Source organism: Barbatula barbatula (assembly GCF_947034865.1).
Source record: "Barbatula barbatula genome assembly, chromosome: 18".
Lineage (NCBI taxonomy): Eukaryota > Metazoa > Chordata > Actinopteri > Cypriniformes > Nemacheilidae > Barbatula > Barbatula barbatula.
The window spans coordinates 3,693,268-3,714,928 of record NC_136781.1 but is presented as its reverse complement, the minus strand read 5'-3'; the positions used below and the strand labels follow the sequence as shown (position 1 = coordinate 3,714,928).

At 38.1% G+C, this 21,661-nt stretch overlaps 1 long non-coding RNA gene across 1 annotated transcript; it reads right to left on the bottom strand.

The window, feature by feature from the left end:
* Positions 1–12,165: 12,165 nt before the first annotated feature.
* Positions 12,166–13,467, bottom strand: LOC306907994. The gene is made up of 3 exons (XR_013787962.1): positions 13,397–13,467; positions 13,073–13,227; positions 12,166–12,663 (listed from the first exon to the last, which is right to left on the bottom strand). It is a non-coding gene; the product is annotated as an uncharacterized lncRNA (long non-coding RNA).
* Positions 13,468–21,661: the final 8,194 nt, after the last annotated feature.

Below are 21,661 nucleotides of genomic sequence, written 5' to 3'. Positions count from 1 at the left end.
CGTCATAATGCGGCAGTCGGAGATCCTGAAGAGGAACTTCAGGAGTCTGATCGAGACGGTACGCATCGCCCACAGTGAAGATTATCGTATCAGGACCGCTGCCTACCTACCGACGAGGGAATGATAAGTTCAGTAGACTTTTTTCGCTTAACCAATGGTTGATGTCATGGTGTATTGAACAGAAGCTGCTCTTTTTAAATAATTTTGATCTGTTCTGGGAGCGACCTAGGCTCTTCCGCCCCGACGGCCTGCACCCCAGCAGCATCGGAGCGGATCTCCTGTCCGACTACGCACCGGTTGACTATGTCTCCCTCAGGTAAGTCAAAACTTTAACCATAGTATGCGCGCCTCAACTGCTATGAATGTTACTGCTTCCAAATATATAGAGACTATATGTGTCCCCCGAATAATACCACAAAGTAAAAATTTTGGCAAAAGTCAGAGAAGAAATCTGATCGTGATTAAACCTGAAGACAATGTAATAAACAACCAAAACCAATTTACAAAGTTCGGCCTACTTAATATTAGATCACTAAATTCAAAGGCAGTAATTGTAAATGAAATGATCACGGACAACAGTTTTGATATACTCTGTCTTACCGAGACCTGGCTTAAACCAAATGAATATTTCGGCCTAAATGAGTGTACCCCACCAAGCTACTGTTATATGCATGAGCCACGTCCGGTTGGTCGGGGTGGCGGCGTCGCTACAATATTTAGAAACTTTCTTACTGTAACTCAGAGAACAGAGCATAAATTTAAATCATTTGAAGTGCTTGCGTTGAACATAATTATTCCTTACAAAAGTTAAAAACCTTTGCTTTCTTTTACATTGGCTACGGTGTATAGACCCCCGGGTCCCTATACTGATTTTCTGAAAGAGTTTGCGGACTTCCTATCGGACCTATTGGTTAACGTTGATAAAATACTAATTGTCAGAGATTTTAACTAACGATGCATTAGCACTGGTGTTTACAGAACTACTACAATCTTTTGGGGTAATACAACACATTAAAGGACCCACTCATCGATTTAATCATGCACTAGACCTGATTATATCTCACGGAGCCGATCTAACCAATATAGATATTATGCCTCAAAGCGACGATGTCACCGATCACTATCTTATAACGGGTACTTTGTGCACGTCAGGAATCAGCCCTTTAACTCGTTACCGACAGGGTAGAACAATCACCTCCGCTACTAAAGATAGCTTCTCAAAGAGCTTGCCAGATCTGACTCCTTTAATAACCATACCAATAAGTAAAGAATCGCTCGATGTCATGACCAGGAAATTGGGTACTATTTTCTCTAATACATTAGAAACTGTTGCACCTACAAAGTCAAAAAAGATTAATGAGAAAAATATTGCACCATGGTACAATAGCACCACTCGCGCCCTTAAAAGAGAAACTCGCAAACTAGAGCGCAAATGGATAAAATCTCAATTAGAAGTCTTTAGAGAGTGCAAATTGTTATAAAAAGGCACTAAAAGCAGCAAAGGCTGAGCACCTTCGTAACCTCATAGAAACCAACAAAAACAATGGAAGGTTTTTATTTAGCACAGTCGCTAAATTAACAAATAAACAGACTCCACCTGATCTGGCTATTCCGCCGCACCTCGGTAGCAATGAATTCATGAAATTTTTTAGAGAGAAAATCGAAAACATTCGTGACAAAATTGTAAAAACTCAACCTCCAAATCTGTCCTATGAATTAGCACCAACCATCGCTCCAAAACAAAGGCTCCAGCGTTTTTCACCTATAAAACAGGAAGATTTAATTCAACTTATCGCAACTTCTAAACCTACAACTTGCTTATTAGACCCCATACCAACTAAATTATTAAAAGAGCTACTACCTGTTGCAATTGAGCCCATCTATAACATTATCAACTCGTCAATTAATCTAGGCCATGTCCCAGGACCCGTTAAGATGGCCGTCATTAAGCCTCTAATCAAGAAACCAAACTTAGATCCAAATGAACTTGGAAACTATAGACCGATTTCAAATCTCCCATACCTGTCTAAAATACTAGAAAAAGTATTGTGCACTCAGTTGTGCTCTTTCTTACAAAATAACAACATGCACGAAAAATTTCAGACAGGCTTTAGATCGCATCATAGCACTGAAACTGCGCTCGTTCAAATTTCAAACGACCTGCTTATAGCATCAGATAAAGGTAACATCTCACTCTTGGTCCTGCTTGACCTTAGTGCTGCGTTCGATACCGTAGACCATAACATACTTCTAGATCGCTTACACAATTATACCGGTATTGAGGGACAGGCACTACAGTGGTTTAGATCTTACTTGTCAGACAGACATCAATTTGTCCATTTAAATGGGGAATCATCCAATCTAACGCAAGTAAATTATGGATTACCTCAGGGATCGGTTCTGGGACCCGTGCTGTTCTCCATATACATGCTTCCCCTCGGAAACATTATTAAAAAACATGGAATTAGCTTCCATTGCCATGCAGATGATACTCAGCTATATATCTCATCAAGACCAGATGATTCCCCCCAGCTATCCAAATTGGCAGAGTGCATTAAAGATATACAACATTGGATGACCTGTAAATTCCTTCTTTTAAATTCTAATAAAACAGAAATATTACTTATCGGACCAAAGACACGCAAAACAAATATTTCTGATTATAAACTGCAAGTTGAAGGATGTACTGTAACTCCAACAAATACAGTAAAAGATCTAGGCGTTATATTAGACAGCAACCTGTCATTTCGAAATCACATCTCAAATGTCACTTAAACAGCCTTTTTCCACCTAAGAAATGTTGCCAAGTTACGAAATATTCTGTGTGTTGCTGACGCGGAGAAGCTTATTCATGCATTTATGACCTCAAGACTTGACTACTGTAATGCGCTACTAAGTGGTTGTCCTGCATCATCAATAAACAAACCACAGTTAGTTCAGAATGCAGCTGCCAGAGTTCTAACCAGGTCCAGAAAATACGATCACATAACCCCAATTTTATCAACCCTTCACTGGCTACCCATTAAGTATCGTATTGACTTTAAAGTTCTTTTAATCACTTATAAAGCCTTAAAGGGTTTAGCCCCTACCTACCTAACAGATCTTCTATCACACTACAACCCATCACGCGCTCTAAAATCTCAAAATGCAGGACTTTTGATAATACCTAGAATATCTAAATCCACCAAAGGGGGTGGAGCTTTCTCATATGTAGCACCTAAACTCTGGAATAGCCTTCCTGATATTATTCGAGGATCAGACACAGTCGCCCAATTTAAATCTAGATTAAAAACGCATCTTTTCAGCCAAGCATTCACTTAATGCAAATATGCTAAATAAACCACCAGGAGATGCTGACATTAGATATTATTTACTAGAATAATTGGATTTATTATATAAAACACCATCAAGTGTGTTTTACCCTTTCTTGGGTTTTTCGTTTTTCCCCTGTAAAGCTGCTTTGGAACAATGCAAATTGTGAAAAGCGCTATATAAATAAAATTGAATTGAATTGAATTAGGTTACTTAGTTAGTTACTGTAGTTTAATTACTTTTTTGGTAATGGAGTAATTTAAAGCGTTATAATTTCTGAAAATAGTAATTCAATTATAGTTCCAAGCCCATGTAACACGTTACAGTGTGCACTTCCCAATAAAGTTTAGTCACGAGAAGGCTAAAGAGGTTATTTTGTAATGTAACTAGTACTGTAACAAATTACTTTTGTAATGAACTAATCAGACCAGTAACTGTATTACTTTTTAAAGGAGTAATCTGTTATCAGTCATTTTAATACATTTCCAGAGTGCACACTGCCTGTATATCACCTTTTTGATAACACTTTTTGTTTACTCCCAGATAAAGAATTCAGGCAATGCAAATTTCCCCAAATCTTATTTTCAGTTCCTATATTTATCAAGCACTAGAAAGTTTCCAGCTTTCAAAAGCGCAGGCTGTCAAACAGTCAAATCTTACGAGGAACCCTGCGGAACATTCGCAAGCAGTAAATCACCACAACACAAATGATCCAGCACTGTTTTCATTTACCGCGCTCCACTCCTAACCACAACATAATCTGCAACACCACAGAGCCACAGCGTGACAAAACCGACACGCGGCTCAAGCTCATCTTCCATCCCTCGACCGCCCCATTCTCACACTCCGAGTGCAAATCCCCCACTTGAGTTTTCAGCTGAGGTCGAATCTGCATTATTCATCTAAGAAGCATATTTACTCTAGAGTCTGCAGTGATTGAGGCCGCAGGCCCCAAATTAACCTTCTCATCTCAGAACGCGTTTTCTCGGTGGAGCCGCGCTCCGGTTGGGGGGTCCGTATCGTTCGCCGGACTCTCGAGGGGTGGGGGCGTTTGCCGCGTGCGTGCGCAGGTTTCCACAGAGAGGTGGCATGCGGCAGGTGGTGCTTGGCTGATGGTGAGCCCGCTGGTTTCTCTATATGAGTTATGCCAGCAGTGAGCACAAGGCCCCCACCGCCTGTCTGACGAGGCTTGTTAGACGCTGCTTAAAATAGAGAGAAACATCTCTACCTGCCACTCAGCGTCTGGCAGAAGGTTACCTGGCGCCCAAAGTGCAGCGGAAAGAGCAGGGTAGGATCTGGATTGTTTATCGGAGTCCTCCCTCAGCACATGTCCTTATTGGAGACAGCCTGCCGAGATTTCCCACAGGATGCGGGCCGCTGCGCTACGGGGGAGACGGGAGAGAGAGAGAGGGCATCGCACCAACCTCCACTTCATCACACAACAACACCTCTGACTGGAAAGCTCCCCTGCTAGTTACCTGCTCCTTTTGTTTTGTGCCATTCCGACTGATTTACTCTGGTTTATACCTCTGCTAGCAATTTACCCTCCGGGCTGGTAATGCAGCCGAGATCTTTCCAGGTAGAGAGGGAGAGGGATTGATCTAAAAATGTGTTTGCCAAACTGATGCGGTATGTGTTGTGTGTGTTTGGTTGAGGAAAAACAACTGAATGTATACTGTACAGTAGTCCACTTGCCTAAATCTATCTGTACATAAAATATTATTCCCAGGCTTGCCTGAGAAAGCAATCTACCTATTGGACACTCCAAAAGATGGGCATTCGGCTCATGCTTTTATCTAGAAATCAAAAAAAATTCTACAACACACATTTTTATCACATGGGGATCGAACCAAACATTGTGAGTCATACTTTACAAAATGAGCTACAGAAACAGTGTAGTGGGCAATACTCAAAATAACAACAAAATCTATGATAAGCATGTGCAATGAAAAAAAATACTATTAAATGAATATTGTTTTTAAATCTTTAAATTTACATTTAGTCATTTAGCAGACGCTTTTATCCAAAGCGACTTACAGATGAAGAAACATTGGAAGCAATTATAACAACATAGGCAACAAAATACATAAGTGCATCAAAACTAGTCCATTAAAGCCTAGCACAGTTTATAGAAAACATTTTAAAAAACACCATCGACTGTCCTTATTCTACAAAAATATATATTACCAAAAGAGTATATCACTGTTGTCCTTCTGAAACCTTGTATCTCCATATTTTGTGATTTGAATTTTTTCCCATTAATCGCACTTTATGCTTGTCGCTGGGTTTTGCAAATATTAAACCAATAAAAAGTATTTAAAAAGTGCTTGTGAACTTTAATAGTACAGTATTTAAGAATTTAAAAAGTACACAGTTTTGTCCATGTCCTCTAAACATCGAATTTGGACATCCAAATTTTTGGAAGGACAACAAAGACATAAACATGTATACAGTTAAGAGACTCACTGTGCCTTTGAATATACATTTCATCAGTCCGTGCATGAATCAAACCCATGCATCGAAACCAGTCGAATTAAAGGAACATGAATGTAAGGAAAGAAAATAAGTACCCATTTTAAACTTAATTTTAAGATTTTTTTGGAAAAACATCAATAAAACATAACTGATAACTCTATTCAGTCTCCCGAGCTTAAAAGGGCAAATATATTTTGCCTGGGGAAGACACCTATGCAACGTGTGCGTGTGTGTAAAACAGACATGGCAAGAGCTAATATCAATTAGCATGCAGCATCAATTAGCATGCAATCTCACAGCACATTAAGGAGGGTAATGGCTTGACCCCAGATTCTGCAGGCTCTAAAACACCTCGAGTCCTTCTACAACTTCCATGAAAGTCATCACATCTTTTCATGAACGCAACATAAGAGCAATAATTACATTCATCCAGCTCAAGCACACACCACTTCAATCTTTCGGAAATATGTTTCAAGTGTACGGAATATGACAATCTGTCACGGTTTCTAAATTGTCTTTCAAAGATTTGATGTTCCTTTTCGGACTGTGATAAAGTCAGAAAGACATTCAAAATCACCAGAGAAAACGACGAATTAACAGTGTCAATGGTGTGACTCGTTCTTCTCCAGATGTGATAAAGGCGCGTACGATGGTGTGAAACAGGCGAAGATGCAGTCAACGCACCTCGCTCTCAATCTCACGAGTTATACTGTCGTGAGCCCATAATAACTCACTCCATTAAACATTACGAGAGGTTAGACTAGATGAATTCCTTTCTCGCGCCGGAACATGATCTACAATCCCATCCATTGTCTTTTTCATTTTTCTCCGATATTATTGTCCGTATGATTCTGAAATATCTGAACTGTCGTCATAAAAAACCTTTCCTTTTGAAATGAAACACGAATTCTCACTTGCTTCTTTCAAATCAAACAGTATGCTGCAGTTTATCTTAATGTCTTTATTAAATCACTTTTGAACTGAACAGCTTAAAATGCTTCGCTTAAAAAGTGAGCAGTCATCGTCACACAAACATCGTGTGTTTTTTGGCATGTCATTGAGGAAAAACTCTGGGGTGATGCAGGGGGGCCCGAGCGCAGACCAAGGACGAGGGATGATGTATGATTGAATGTGTGCCTCTCCCAGGGGAACTTCCTTCCACTGTTCTGAAAGGAAGCTATTTACTCGGTCACAGCGCCGGCAAAGGAACGAGACAGACAGCTACTGAAACCGCCGTTAATCCAAGCCGTTTAGGCAGGCCCGCGACTCCATCTCGAGCCAAATAACTCTGCAAGCGGCAGATATACTGCTTTTGCAAGGGAGTGACATTGACATATGAAGATTAAGGGGGGTCTGGCATTCACTCCCTCTTACGCAATTCCAGAATATCGGAGACGTTCGCAGGTACTGCCATGCATTCCAGCGCTGCTTCCACAAGCCTCACTGTGGCGTGTTGATAATGCCAGCCAATAAACAGTCACGCATAGATTAAGACGTAGGGTGTTACAATTAGCATCTCTCGTCTTAACAAGGTGGGAAGTGCCACTTTGATGTCCTCTGATCTTTGAGCTATGTGTATGCAAGAGTCAACTCTGCGTTTGCTGTTAAATATAGTGTTAACCATGCAAAGTTTGCAACAGACCCACCGCACGCCAGGGACAGAAAAGCGAGAATGATGTTACAAGGAACAAAATGACGGCGGTTTGATCGCTCGTTCACTTCACCTTTCATTGCATCATATGGAATGACACCAACAGACGCTATTTAATTCTGTTTGAAACGTCAGTCAAAGTCTATTGGGATGAGGCATTGCTGATAAATGCAATCCCGGATGAGGTCACTGGGCTCGATTGGACAGCGGTTCGATCTCACAACTTAAGAAATAGTCACACAGCAAAATCCGACAAAGAGGAGCTGAGATCATATACACGAAAAATAATTAGCGTGTTTAATATTTTTGTTTAAGAAAAAAATATTTTCCACATTCTCTCTGATAAAATCAACTTGGTAACTGTACATCTGATTTTTATTTTTCCATTATTACCACAGGGTGTTTTTACTCTATTTACAGTAAAACACTTGATTTAGAGAAGCTGTTTAATTGTGGAAAAGGGCTGTGCCAGAAATATATATTTGCAATACATCTTACTATACCAAACAAGGCCAAATGAGGTAAAATAAGAAAACACAGTTAATTGGAATCGACAATTTAACACAGAAAACAAACTAATGATTCCCCGCAGAACAAGAGAGACATTATGAAATATGAGATCATAATATATCCAACAGCCGGGCTTTACAAGGTCAATTATTAAAGCCACGAACAGTCAATGTAAAGAGAAGTGTGTTCTGTTTCACTTGCTTCACAAGTTTTGCTAATGACTGTTTATTTTTATTTTTCCATGAAGATGAATGGGAATGCTAATGGAGAGCTCACTTTAGATACTATAGAGTCTTGTGTTTGAATCTTAATGAAGATGAAGGGTTAATTACACACACAGAGAGTCAGGGCATAGATACTGCAATACTGCCTCTGGCAATGCATTACTGTAATGAGGATGTCAAGAATGTCAACATTATTATTTAAAGGTCAGGTAACTGCTATTCACAAGAGAAACACTCAACTACACCCTCTTGGGTACACATGGGTAGTGCTGCATTGGCAGTATCCTCTGATATCTACATTTAAAGTTGTTTTTATCTGTTGTTTCTTGTCACTATTACACGATCGTCAGTTTTACTCTTTGGTTCATATTTTGAACAGCACAAGCACAAAATACATCATTGCATTATCCCTTCGTGTTACATTATGCGCGTACACGCTTATTGCCAACAAAACACAGACATATGACATATGAGATAGTTTCAAACTATCTCCGAATCCAGCGTTATATCCACCGAGGGTTGGTATACATACTTTTTTGCCATAATTGTCGAGCATTTAAAAAAAACTTTTGGAAGTTATGCCTTACAATTCCTTCCTTAATTTCCTTTATTTAATAAGCGACACCCATTACATTTGTTATCATTTACATGCAGTAAGATAACTTGGCAGTTGCGTCCTAGTGGTAAGAGAGTCAGACTCGTAACCAGAAGGTCGCTGGTTTGATTCTCAGGGCCCGCAGGTAGCCACTGACGTGTCCTTGAACAATGCACCTAACCTCCGTTTACTCCCTTGGCTTTGCAGTGATAGCTGCCCACTGTCCGGATGTGTGTGTTCACGACTTGCAGTGCGTGTGTTCACTACTCACTGGATGGGTTAAATACAGAGGTCACGTTTCGGTTATGGGTCACCATATTAAAATGTTGTATTTTGTTTAAAATATTATTGTATCTAATATCCATTTCATATTATATTGAATCGTGAGGTAAGTGTATTAAAAAACAAAATGACACATTTTAATCGATTGGCAGATCCTTTACACACACACATAGAAAAAACTAAAATCTTTGCGATCTGTGACTGCAGTGTGACAGCTGCAGGAAACCTGAACCTTCAGTCGTTCCCTCTAAACCGTTTGAATGACGGAGACGTACAAGAAATTCAATTGTTTCCGGCCCGCGTTATCCATCATTTTTATTAGTGCTGCAGTGAGATAAGACTTAGTTATCTTTTCAGGGAATCCATTTGCTCCACATGAGTAGTGTCAAACGAAAGAGAAAATCTCGATAGACGGTGGCCAAAGGCACGGCAGCGCACGCGTCCCAGTCATTGATAAGAGACGTGTTTGGGTTGGCCAGGGGGAGGGGAAGATTTTGGCATGTATGTTATTTCAGCATCATCAGATTACAATCGCAGTCGACAGACAGCTCCTTGAGTAGTTTGCCGAAAATACATGAAAACGCTATGACGGATTGAGATGAATGAGGAGCCAAATGAGCTGACAACTAAACGCCCCAGGCAATGCTCTACTATTCAATTAGTCTTTAAAAGAGCTTTGGGGAGAATGGCTTCCTTCCATCAGTCCACATAAAAGAGAACGGGTTATATGCCCTATTCTCATTAGGAAAGCTTTAGGGGGAATTCTCAATCATTCATCTCCACCCATTAGCCCACCCAGGTGTGCATTACCCTCCAAACTTAATAGAGCAGGTTTTCCTCAACAGTCTTACCTGTCATTTAAGAGTAGAAATGTGTTGGAAGCATGACGTTGATCCATAGTGCTCATATGAACGGTCCAGGGTCAAACCCAGTTTACAGCATTTCTGTTTGTCTTTCTTGTCTTCCCTCCAGTGTGCTATTAAAGAGACCCAAAAATTACAATTGTTAAATAATTTACTCAACCTCATATCATTCCACAGCGGTAACCAAATAACATTGGGCCCTGTTGACTTTCTATTGAATGGACACAAATCCACCGAGACATTGTGTTCTGTATAAAAAACTGGCATTTTTCTTTTTGCATTAACTGTCCCTTTAATATATGGGCCAAAAAATTACAAGTTTGTGGCAATATGGACACATGCAGATAAACAGGCATGAGACAAATGGTGTGGCTTTTAGACACAACTACACGTCACAGTCGAGATAAAGAGGAATAGTGTTCTGTATTCATACTGTATGTATGAAGATAAACACATTACATAGAAATGTAAACCACCTCCGTATCTCACAACACCGTTGGATCATTTATAAAGTGCCATTTACCAGCTGAGAGCGAGGCAACTCGACAAAATCCATCATAAAAACTGATAAACACACAAGACCTAAGCTACATTCATAAAAATCCCATTAATGCATTGTGTCACAGTTTGGTTATGTTTTAACCTGCGGGTTATAAACGACTCGGAAAGCTGATAAGGATACATGTCCCCTCGGGCCCGCATTCTCCTACCGCTAACGGCAACGTTGGGAAAAGTCAACAGAAAAAGGCCAGACTCTAAAACTAATGACAGCCGGCAGCACCTGCGTAGCACAGCACCTTCTTTCCACATTCCTCCTATGAATCAATTGAGGGTTTTTTCCTTCTTTTTTTTTTAATTATGCCAAGATGATGATGTATGCCCCCCTAATAAGACATGAATGGGAAATGAAAGGTCGGCGTTAGCTAGATAAATGACCACCATTATTTCACCAATCGGAGAGAAGCCCTCTATATGTTCTAATTTGAATGATAATAAAATTCTGAAATGCTTTGTCCTACCAGGCCACTTTCTCCATGATAAGCAGCTAGGCAAGGTAACCTTGTCCGGTAACCCAGGCTATTATGGGCTTGTGAGAGCCGCCGTGCTTCCAAATGAGAGCACCTAAAATAAATCACAGATCCACAGAGAGACAATAGTTACATGACAACACACATCCGAACTTAACTTTTCAAACATTTCATTGGGGTTTTACTTTTTCTGTCAAGTATAAATCACATTTTGAGAGCCGCATGCAGGTAGATGACCCAAAAATAAAATAAAATTCATTGTTTACTCACCCTTTTGACTTCAGAATACGTAAACAACGCTGGTCACCAAGAACATCCTGTTTCAGTTTTTTAACACCACACAAATGTTTGAACGAAATTTTAACCAACTCAAAATGTTAAACGAATATCTTTAAGATTTTATTATATATGTAAGATTACAAATATTAAATAAATAAAAAATTAAACCGGAAGTAATTCTGGACTACTGGTGGTCTATACGACGTACTTTCTTCAGCTAAACGCAAGTTAATAATTCTATGATAAATTGTCATCATAAAAAATTATTCAGCGAAATGACTCCAGTGGGTTAATAAAATGTCCTCTAACATGAAACAATACATTTTGAGAAAAAAATGTATTTTGAGTTAATTTAGTCAAGATCTGAGATAAGCTTTATATATAATTTAAATACGACCAATGCTTCAAATCTGTATCTTGTTCTTGTGACGAAACGCATATGACAACTAGTCATGAGACACACATGTTATTTTCTCTCTGAAACATATTGTTTCAATTTAAAAAACAAGTATCAAGAGACTAGAGAAATTTGCATCTGCACTGTTACAAAAAACCTGTCAAATTTACGGTAAAATACCGGCAGCTGTGGTTGCCAGGAATATACCGTGAAAAAAATGTGGAATCTGTAAAAGACAATACGGTATACTGGTTTTGTAACCCTAAATTTTACAGTAGACAACGTATTGTTTTTACCAAAATCATGGTAGAAAAAAACAAATATATTTGTCAATTATACGGTAATTTTATGTAAAAAATGCAACTTTCCATAGCTTTTTACGGATATTTGCAGTAAAAAAAGTTCTAATATAATAATATTTACAGTAATTTGTTGTTAATTTAACTGTAATATGATAGACCCTATTATGGTAAATAACTGTACAAATAACAGAAATATGTTAAGCCTTATTAAAACCTTTGACAGTAAAACACACAGTGAAATTGTATAACAAATTACAGGATTTTATTTTGACGAGATACATTTTACGGTAAATTCCTGGCAACCACAGCTGCCGGTATTTTACCGCTAAAAATACAGTACAATATGAGTTTACCGTACATTTTACATTTGCAACCGCTAAATATAGAAAAATCTAAAGATGCTCATATATAACTAAGGTAGTGAATATTACTGATAAACAATGAGAAAATTTGACATACCATTTGAAAACAGACATATCATTTTCTCTATTCCTACCAAACAGCATAGATCTTGAGAATACAGCATGTGTCCATATATATGGCTGGTAATCCATGGAGGAATTAATAAACATGAAACAAAAAATGACCTGCCCCTGACCGATCAACAATAATTAGTCACTGGGTCCTGCGTTGGTGAAGGAAAGCACTCAGTGGAGTTTCTAATGCGCATGGTGTCGAAGAAACAAGCTCTGCAGGAGTACTTCAATGTCCATCAGGAGTTCACTTTGGACTGGCAGGATCCCCTCTGCAGCAAAAAATGGACAAAGTTTCAAAAGTTTGATCAGTGCTTGAGCAAAATGCACAGAAATGAAACGTGCTGTCAAAAACAGATCTAATGATAAATTATTTCTTAGGTGTAAAGTATGCAGTTCTTAAATCTACTTATGTAAAATACATTGACAACGCAGCCCTAATCACAATCATAATTTGTTGGAAAACATTGTATTTAAATTTCCTATTGATTTATCATAGAACTTGAAGTTAATGACTGAATGCATGGTGATGAGACCTATCATTCAATCTACATTTTATAGCATCAGTTTCCTTCATCGTATGAAACTGCTCACCTGGACATGAACCTGAGCTCGGCTAATTAAGATTAGTGTCTCCTGTCCATCTTTCTTTTGCAAAACTTGAATAATACCACTGCTTACCTCTTATTGAATCTTTGGGTGCAGACTTAATTGAAGAGCCTCGTATAAACAGGGTGTGATGTTAAGGGAAACCAAAGAGTACAGGCACAATAATTTCTTCCAGAAGACTCACAGGGGGGCAACGAAGCTTTCATTGTTGACTGGCTAGACCCCTTCTGCATTTAGAAAGAAAACAAAAAGGGCATACACCATAAATAATAATAACTGACAAAAATAATGAGACAAGAAATTTAATTAACAAGAAAATAAGTGCAAAACAAGTTTCCCTGTGTTGCAGTGTAGCTGAATGTTTTTCAACAATTTGATTTACGGTAAAACACATACCAAATATTTCCAGCCAAGGTTTGATTCAACTTCAGCATGCTTTTCCTGCCATTGTCTTGAAACTGTTTCACCTGTCACTCTCATTTGATGCCGTTTACAAAAACAAAACAGCAATATTGTAAAGGGACAAAGGAAAATGAATTTAATGAAGAAGAAAAAAAATATATATATATATGTAACCTGAACTCTCACCATTTCCGAAGAGTCACAGGTCCTTTGAGTATCCTTATGGTTTCTGCTCAAATTCAGTGTCTGAAAAGGGCAGGAACAAAACAAACCTTTTTAATCATAATAAAGACAAAATACGATTTAGAGGCATCCTCTTACTGGACAAGTGACCACGTGTCCTTCCACAATATGGCTCTTCAGATGAGCTATTAACTCTTTAGAGTTTTGACACTGACGTTCACACATCGCCATTGCACATGTAAACCGCCACACCAGTGACATGGGTAACGTTAGGGGCCGAGTGTCTTCGGTAAAAATGAGCCTTAAACGCGCCATACCTGGTGTATGTCTGCTTGCAGTCTGCTTCAATACACCGAAATAAACAACGTGGCTCATTCCGATGCAGTTTACAATGAAGCACGTAGCCCCTTGATGACTGAACTACCACAGACATTACAGGTTAACATATCTACATGTACTTGGGTAATTCCTCCCTAGCAAATTAAGCACGCCAAACACAGAAGCTAATCAACAGTAATGCTAACTCAACTCACAACCTTACTCATAAAAAACTAACTCCTAAAATGACCTATAAAAGCTGGGCTGGTGGGTTTTTATAACAGAGATAACTTGAAGTCGCATGTAACGTTACTCACCTCATCTTGAATTAATTGTAAGCTGCCAGGATGTCTACAAATTCCGAAGATGCTGTTGCTGTGAAAGCAGCTAAAAATGGCGCGAATAGCTACGAGTTCAAACTGCGTCCGTTAGCGAAGCCAACAAGTCTCCTGCAAGAAAAAAGAGCGGTCTGCACACAGCTCAGCAGCGCGCCGCGCTATTGGTCATTTTCAGGTGATGTCATCCCGCAATTTAATGTCGCTCTTTGTTTCTTTAGGAGAAAAAAAATTAGCTGTGAAAAACACAGACAAAAAAAAGTTTTTTTTAGGAGGAGGTTTGATCAGAAGTCACGTCTGCTGCAGCCACGTCTTGCCTTGCTTCCCGTTTTTTTTTGGTGAAATTGTTCGCTCATACTGCACAATATTACTACCAGAAAAATAAATTATCTGCAATTCGAACGTACAACGTCTGTACACAGTTTACCAGCAGTTTAGCTGCCAATCAACAGCGATCACACAAACTCCAAATTTAAGGCGGAACCACTTAAGGTGGTCTGATAATATGGCGTGAAAATAACATAAAGTTGTTTTAAAATAATAATAAAAAAAGATTATTGAAATACATTTTATTCACAACCATGAACTTTATTTTAAACATCTTCTTTTGCTGTTGATTTTTTTATCAGAAGGTTAACAATGATATAGCCTACTGCAGGCCTAACTTTTAACCCCTTGCCCGTCATAGGATCACTGGTGATGCTGGATTACTGTTCTTCAAAATGCATTGCTCGTCAAAACATCACACTCTTACTTGATCTGGACAGAATCAGCATCACAAGAAAGTTTTAAGACTCCAGCTTCGATATTTGACCACTCTTTATGATTAAACTGGTTTGCAGTGACATTGATTTATTAATGTATGCCAAGAGTGCAAAATAATTAATCTGTAACGTTCGTTATTTTGAATAGAAATCAAAACTCACACAACATTCATTCTCGTCTTCTCCGGTTTATTTGTGCTCAAATACATTTAATAAACAGAATCTGCCAGGGCTCTTAGTCCAATAGAGCGCATATTTGGAGAAATAATCATTAATTATCTAAAATATATGTTGGTTATGTGTCTATTCAGAATGACTTATGAGCAGCAACCTTTTTATTTTGGGTCATGTATGCAGCACTTGCCAAAATTGGGGGTGAATGGTAAATTAATCTGTATATCAGTATCTGAATTTTAAAATAAAACATACTATCAATTTTATTGTCTTTTACTGCTGATATTTGCTTTTTTTAATGGTATTTACTGGTTGTATTATTACGGTGGAACCTATTTTTTAACATATTGCTACTGTAAAAATTAATGTTTTTGTTTGCTTAAAAATCTACAGATTTAAACTGTGAATTCCAATGTGCACAACCCCAAAAGATGTAGTTTTACTCAAATAATACCGTAAAATGTAAGGTTTTCAGACATTTTCAACATTACAATATTTAATTGTAAAATGTATGCATATTTATTTGTTTTCACAGAAAATATTTATAATTTCAACATTTTATTACAGTAAAAAACACAGTTTTATCCAGTCTCACAATTAACGGTTATTCAATCTATTTAATACAGTAAAAATAAGTTTTTGGTTTTACGCTCCATTACCGTTGGAATTTGACGGTGTTTTGCTGTATATTTTACTGACTTTTTTTACAGTGTGGGATGGCAGTAAAAAAATTTCAATTTAAGGTTATACCTTCAAAAACATATTTTTTGTCCCTCTCAAGCAGTATGTTTCGATTCCGAAAACATTTATTAACCCACTTGAAAGTACATTACGATTGCAATGTAAAATATGTTCTTTTGTCACTGATTTATTAAATAACTAAATAAAAACATTATTATGTTAATTTTTATAAAAATGCATTTTGATTTTAATCTACTAAAGCATACATGTAAGTGCGAGCGAGCGAGCGAGCGAGCGAGAGAGAGCGAGCGAGAGAGAGCGAGCGAGAGAGCGAGAGCGAGAGAGCGAGAGAGCCAGAGAGAGAGAGAGCGAGAGAGCGCGAGAGCGAGAGAGAGAGAGAGAGAGAGAGAGAGAGAGAGAGAGAGAGAGAGAGAGAGAGAGAGAGAAGCAAAGATTTTTGAGAGGTAAAAAAGGAAAGATCACCAAGATTATTCTCAATATAAAAAATAAACTCTTTATATGTGATGTCTCATCCAACATTTGCCATCTGGGATAATGTACAGTAGATGACAAACCAATCTCTGATTAACCTCTTCGACACAAGTGCTACTTATTCCCTTTGTGATTACATAAGAGGATTTCTCACAGCAGCTTTTGCTCATTCTGTGTCTAATGGTAGTAGGAATAAATGAGGTGTCTAGGCAAAAAGTCAGGTTGGGACAGAAAACCAAAAGCGTCCTACATTTCCCACGAGTTTCACACGCATCAATGAAAACAATCTTCAAAGCCAATTCATTTTGCACTAATGTGTTGTTTCGGCCGTGTCCGAGTCATCATTAGCGTTGCGGATCCCAAACGAATAACTTATTTTAAGCCTGTTGGAAGAGTGGTGTAGGATAGCCATTCATAACATGAATAATAAATCACAATGTCCTTGTCTTGAAATACATCTGAAAAGCGATGAAATGTGATAAACTGTTTCATCCGGCTTGCCTGATATTTGTAGCAGTCACTTACAAGACAATAGCACAACTATATAAGTTACTGATAGCGCAGCAGACTGAGTCTCTGTGGGTCTACAGGAGAAGGAAGGAGGAGGCCAAACAAGTCGATCCTGTATTGTAACCCAGCATCGCTCTGGGTCCCAGATGATGCTAAAAACACGTTTGGTGCAAGATTTGCTGACTGGAACTGCTCAACGACAACAACAACAAAACCTTATGTGCTTGTCATTGCTGACCAGCAGTTTTCCTCTGTCCCTGTGTCCTTTAAAACCAACCTCATGTCTGGTCTCTGTGCTGTCGTTTCTTCTTCAGAGAGCTTCCTCACATCCTCCTCCAGTTCGTATTAATTCTTTTGTCTCTGGATAGGGTGCAAGCAATGACGGTAAATGAAATGTAATGAATTAAGAACATTGTAAAAAGCTTTTTTTCTTGTTTTCCAGTGAAAAATACAAACTAATAAGAATAATAAAGATGTAGTTCATATATTGCAGAGTTTCATATTTTATATACTACAGCGTTTTAGGAATTAAGGGAGTATTTAGTATACTCTAAAATGTTCACATATTTTTTTAGCACAGCATACCTTGAAAAAGTATAATCTTTCTCTTCCAGGAACACAGAGCAAAATATTGATGACTCTCCTTGCAATGCAAAATGTGGTCCAATGAAATGGTCTCTGATGTGCCAAAACCTTTAAGGCATTGAAAAAGGGCATTTGAGAGAGAGAGAGAGAGAGAGGAAGAGAGAATATATAATGTATCATACGTTTTCCCAAAGATGTTTTCTGGCTCATCAAGCGAATAAATAAGTGTAAATGTTAAGATATTGTGACGTATGCATAAAATAAGAAAAACAAAACAACCTTAATTCAATATAATAATAAATGTTCTGTAGACCCTTAATTGTGCTTATCAAAAATATATGATCTGATTTGAAGATGTTTACATTATTTGCACTACAGCAAATACAGTTACTTATGGTATATGACTTAGGGTATATAGCAGTGAAATAATTATAGTTTTCGTGCCACGCTAAAACATTGAAATGTGTGGTTGAGAAAAAGGGTTTAAGAGAGTAAAACTGAAGAGTTTTGAGGGACAGAAAATGTATGTGTGCTACTGTGGATGTGTGCACACCTGGGACAGTGTGAGAGATGATGGAGTGGATGAGAAAATAGAGCCTGGCGCTGAGGGCACAGTTTCAGCTCAGAAGAACAAAATTGGTGTCCGGTGAGGCAGATCTTTTCTCAAAGCACAGATCAAACCGTCCACTAATCCCTTACAGCAAACCATCACTCTACCAACATGAACAAGCCCCATATACCAAAACATACATGCAAGTGAATCCCTACGTACATACATATTTTTAAGTAAACATCTTCCATCTTACTCACCCTCAAGTCATTCAAAACCTACTGCATGTGACTGACGTTCTTGCATGGAAGTCATATCTTTTACAGGGTTTTGCTCCTTTTTACCTGGAGAAAAGCTTATGAGTATTGAATATGTCTGTTTATATTTCAAGATATAAATACTTCTATATAATATAATACTTCTGAATCCAGGCCCTCACATGAGACACAAACTTAAAGGGCGAGAATAACATTTGAGGAATATGTCAAGAAAGATTTCCAGGTTTACATTTCAAAATGCCTTTCAAACTATCATACTGTAGAACTTTAAAAGATGTGGAAAACAGAGTAAGAAGAAGTATACAGTAGATACTACTTGCTTATTCCTTTAAAATCATCTTAATGCATTCTACTGAAATTCGCAAAGATCTTTTTGTCCACATTTGTTTTGGTTTTAATATGGTTCCTTGTATAATGGTTACACTGGTAAAACAGGTCTTTTATAACCAGTTTGGGGAGCAGTATCGTGAAATTTTATTGTTGCTACAGATCTCCTAAATTGATCTATTTTTGCGGTTTTCTGGTCCAGTATTTTTGCTTCCTCAATATTTTCCCATTAGGTATTTGCATGATAATTTACGCGGTAATAAAGTCTGGTGAAACTGCCCATTTCTCCGCACTCTTTTGAAAGCGCAGTGTTCATCTCACTGAACATCATTTTCAATTAAAAGCATGAAAAGCTTTCAAAAAGCTGAAGGCAGCAGAACATGAATTGGTTGACATCATCAAGATTGATTTGTCACTCAAAAAAAGAAAAAAAACAGTGATGGCAGCCAACAATGGTTTCTTTAAAGCACATCAAAGCGGAGCTCCCCCCAGGACACAATAGTGTGGTGCACCTGTTTTAATCTCAAAATTGCTGTTCTGATGCTATCAAAAGCCCGCCTGCCATTGTCATAAACTTCACACATTTCCTTCCAGACCTTCCAGACTTTTCTCAGCTTTACACAAAGCAGAAAAAATATTTATGACTTCAAAATTGTTTTAGCACTTCTCAGGTGTTGTGCACAACACAAAGGTTGTGTTTTGATCCAGAAAACAAGCATACTGATGTAAAGAATATATATATATATATATATATATATATATATATATATATAGGGCTGTCAAACTATTAATTGTGATAAATCGCATCCAGAATAAAAGTTTGTGTTTACATAATATATGTCTGTGTACTGCCTATTAATTTAGAATTAATAAACACAGACATGTATAAAAACTTAAATTAAATACAGTATTTAGATATATTTAATTATATATATATATAATTTTTAGTGTGTGCACTTGTTAAATGCATAAATGCAAATGTAAGTGAACAATACTTATCATAGTTTGCAATGACTAAACCACAGTCAGCTCAGGCGACATCATCGAAAAAGACAAATATAAGAGGTGGAGCAAACAGTGAATTAAAATATACAGGAATGATGTCAGGATTCTGATGTCATGCCAGTCATAACAATGGATTTCAAACTCAATATGTTGGTAAATCTCCAGCACACCAAAACATCAGAAAATGATTGGTTAAAAGAGCCATGCCAGCCATTCTGAGAGCATTTATGGGTTAGATCACATCAACAGAGATTATTATGTAAATTTTCCAATGCGGGGTCATAAATAAACTGAAGGCGTTCATTAACGCTTTGATAATGTAATGCATGGACATTGCGCGCGATAGGAGAGTTAGTTAGCTAGCTATCAGCGTGATGAATCTGTCCGGGCGGGCGTGCTCGATGCTACATTTGGAATGTGTCAAATGGAAATATGGTCTTATGTTTTTGCCGTTTAACTCCATCATAAGTGCAGCGTGGTGTAAAGAGAGAAAAAGCACTCCATCCGAGGTTCACCACGAGGCAATTCCATCGCATTTTAAATGGAATAATATTTTGTCACGGTGCAGCGTATCCATGACGCTTTATATCTTCCGCTCAAGACTCAGAACGCCGGCTGCAGGAAAACACATTACGGTGACAGTAAATATCTAAACTGGGTTTTACAGAATGTATCTATTTACAACAAAAGACTTACACATGGGACACGAATCCAACTATCATTCAAGCTAGCGATGTGCTGATCCACTTCATTTATTTTCATTCATTTTTAATGGAAATGTAAGAACGGCTTCTTGCGTCGCCAGCGTGCTGAAATGTGTGTGTGTCTCCCTAGAGGAAGCAAACAAAATCATTACAGCGGGGTGACGAAATTTAGGCCGTTCTGTCGTTGTGGCCCTTAAACTGCAGTGTGTGTGTTTTCTATGTGTATGAAAAGTTATTAAAAAAAACCTGTGGTATCAAAACAAAAGTCTCTCCGTGCGCGGCCCTGTTTCTGGCATCTCACTTTTAACTTTCTGCCCGGCAAATGGAGGGGGGAGCAAGGTTGTGACCCAGGCTTCTCTGATTTGGACTGGCATTGGTTGCTCCAATGAATATCAAGGGCAGGTAGGCTCCATTATTCATCCGCCAGCTGTTTAAAAGTCTAAATTTACACATATATTGGAGAAGACTGCGTGAACTTCCTCCCCTGTAATATTGCCTCGCTCTGGTTTTTGATATTGTGGGATCCTCGCAAAAGCTGCCACCCCAGAGGCGTTGTGTGCGTTTGTGGGTGGCAGAAGATTTATAAACAAAGGACAGCCAGATCACATTTGCCCGCTGAATTATTGAACAGGGATTTTATGAGTTTTTTCCTCCCTCTCCATCACATATTCTGTTTGGCAATGTCATTCGGAGTTTACTGAGATACCAGCTGCCTAAATGGCCTCGATATTCCAAGAGAGGATTAATTCTGTGAAGGGAATAAGTACAGTATTTCGGCTCAAACTATAATCCTTGCAAGGATGATAATGTCAAACATCAACTGGTTACCTGCAGAAGCCATTCAGAAGACTTACTCAGATTTGTGATATCTTTGCTGTTCAAGCTTTGGTCCAGCATTTGTTCCATTATATGGATACAAATGTTACTAAAACTGATTTTAATAAATTATGACGAGTCTTGAAGAAAAAAATTAGATGACTAACTTTTAAGAGTAGTCCAAAAAGTTTATGCAACAGGCCCCACAATGCAATGCAATGCGCTTAACCAGACTTTCAACTTCCTATGTGATAAAAGAACCAAAAATAAATGTAATACGATAAATAATCAAACTATAAATATTATTTTTAAGATGACAATTGCTAACTACTTGCTGTGTTGTGTGTCAAAAATGTCACTTTTGCTTAATCCAAACTACTTCAATACGTACTACTGTAAGTATACAGTATTTAGTAGAGGTCACCGATTGATCAGTCCCGATTTTGGAGATTATTTTAATAATCGGGGGGTCGGACTCTGTTTGAACTTGGTATCATGATGCATTTGATCGCTCTTTGTATCAAATGGATGAAATAA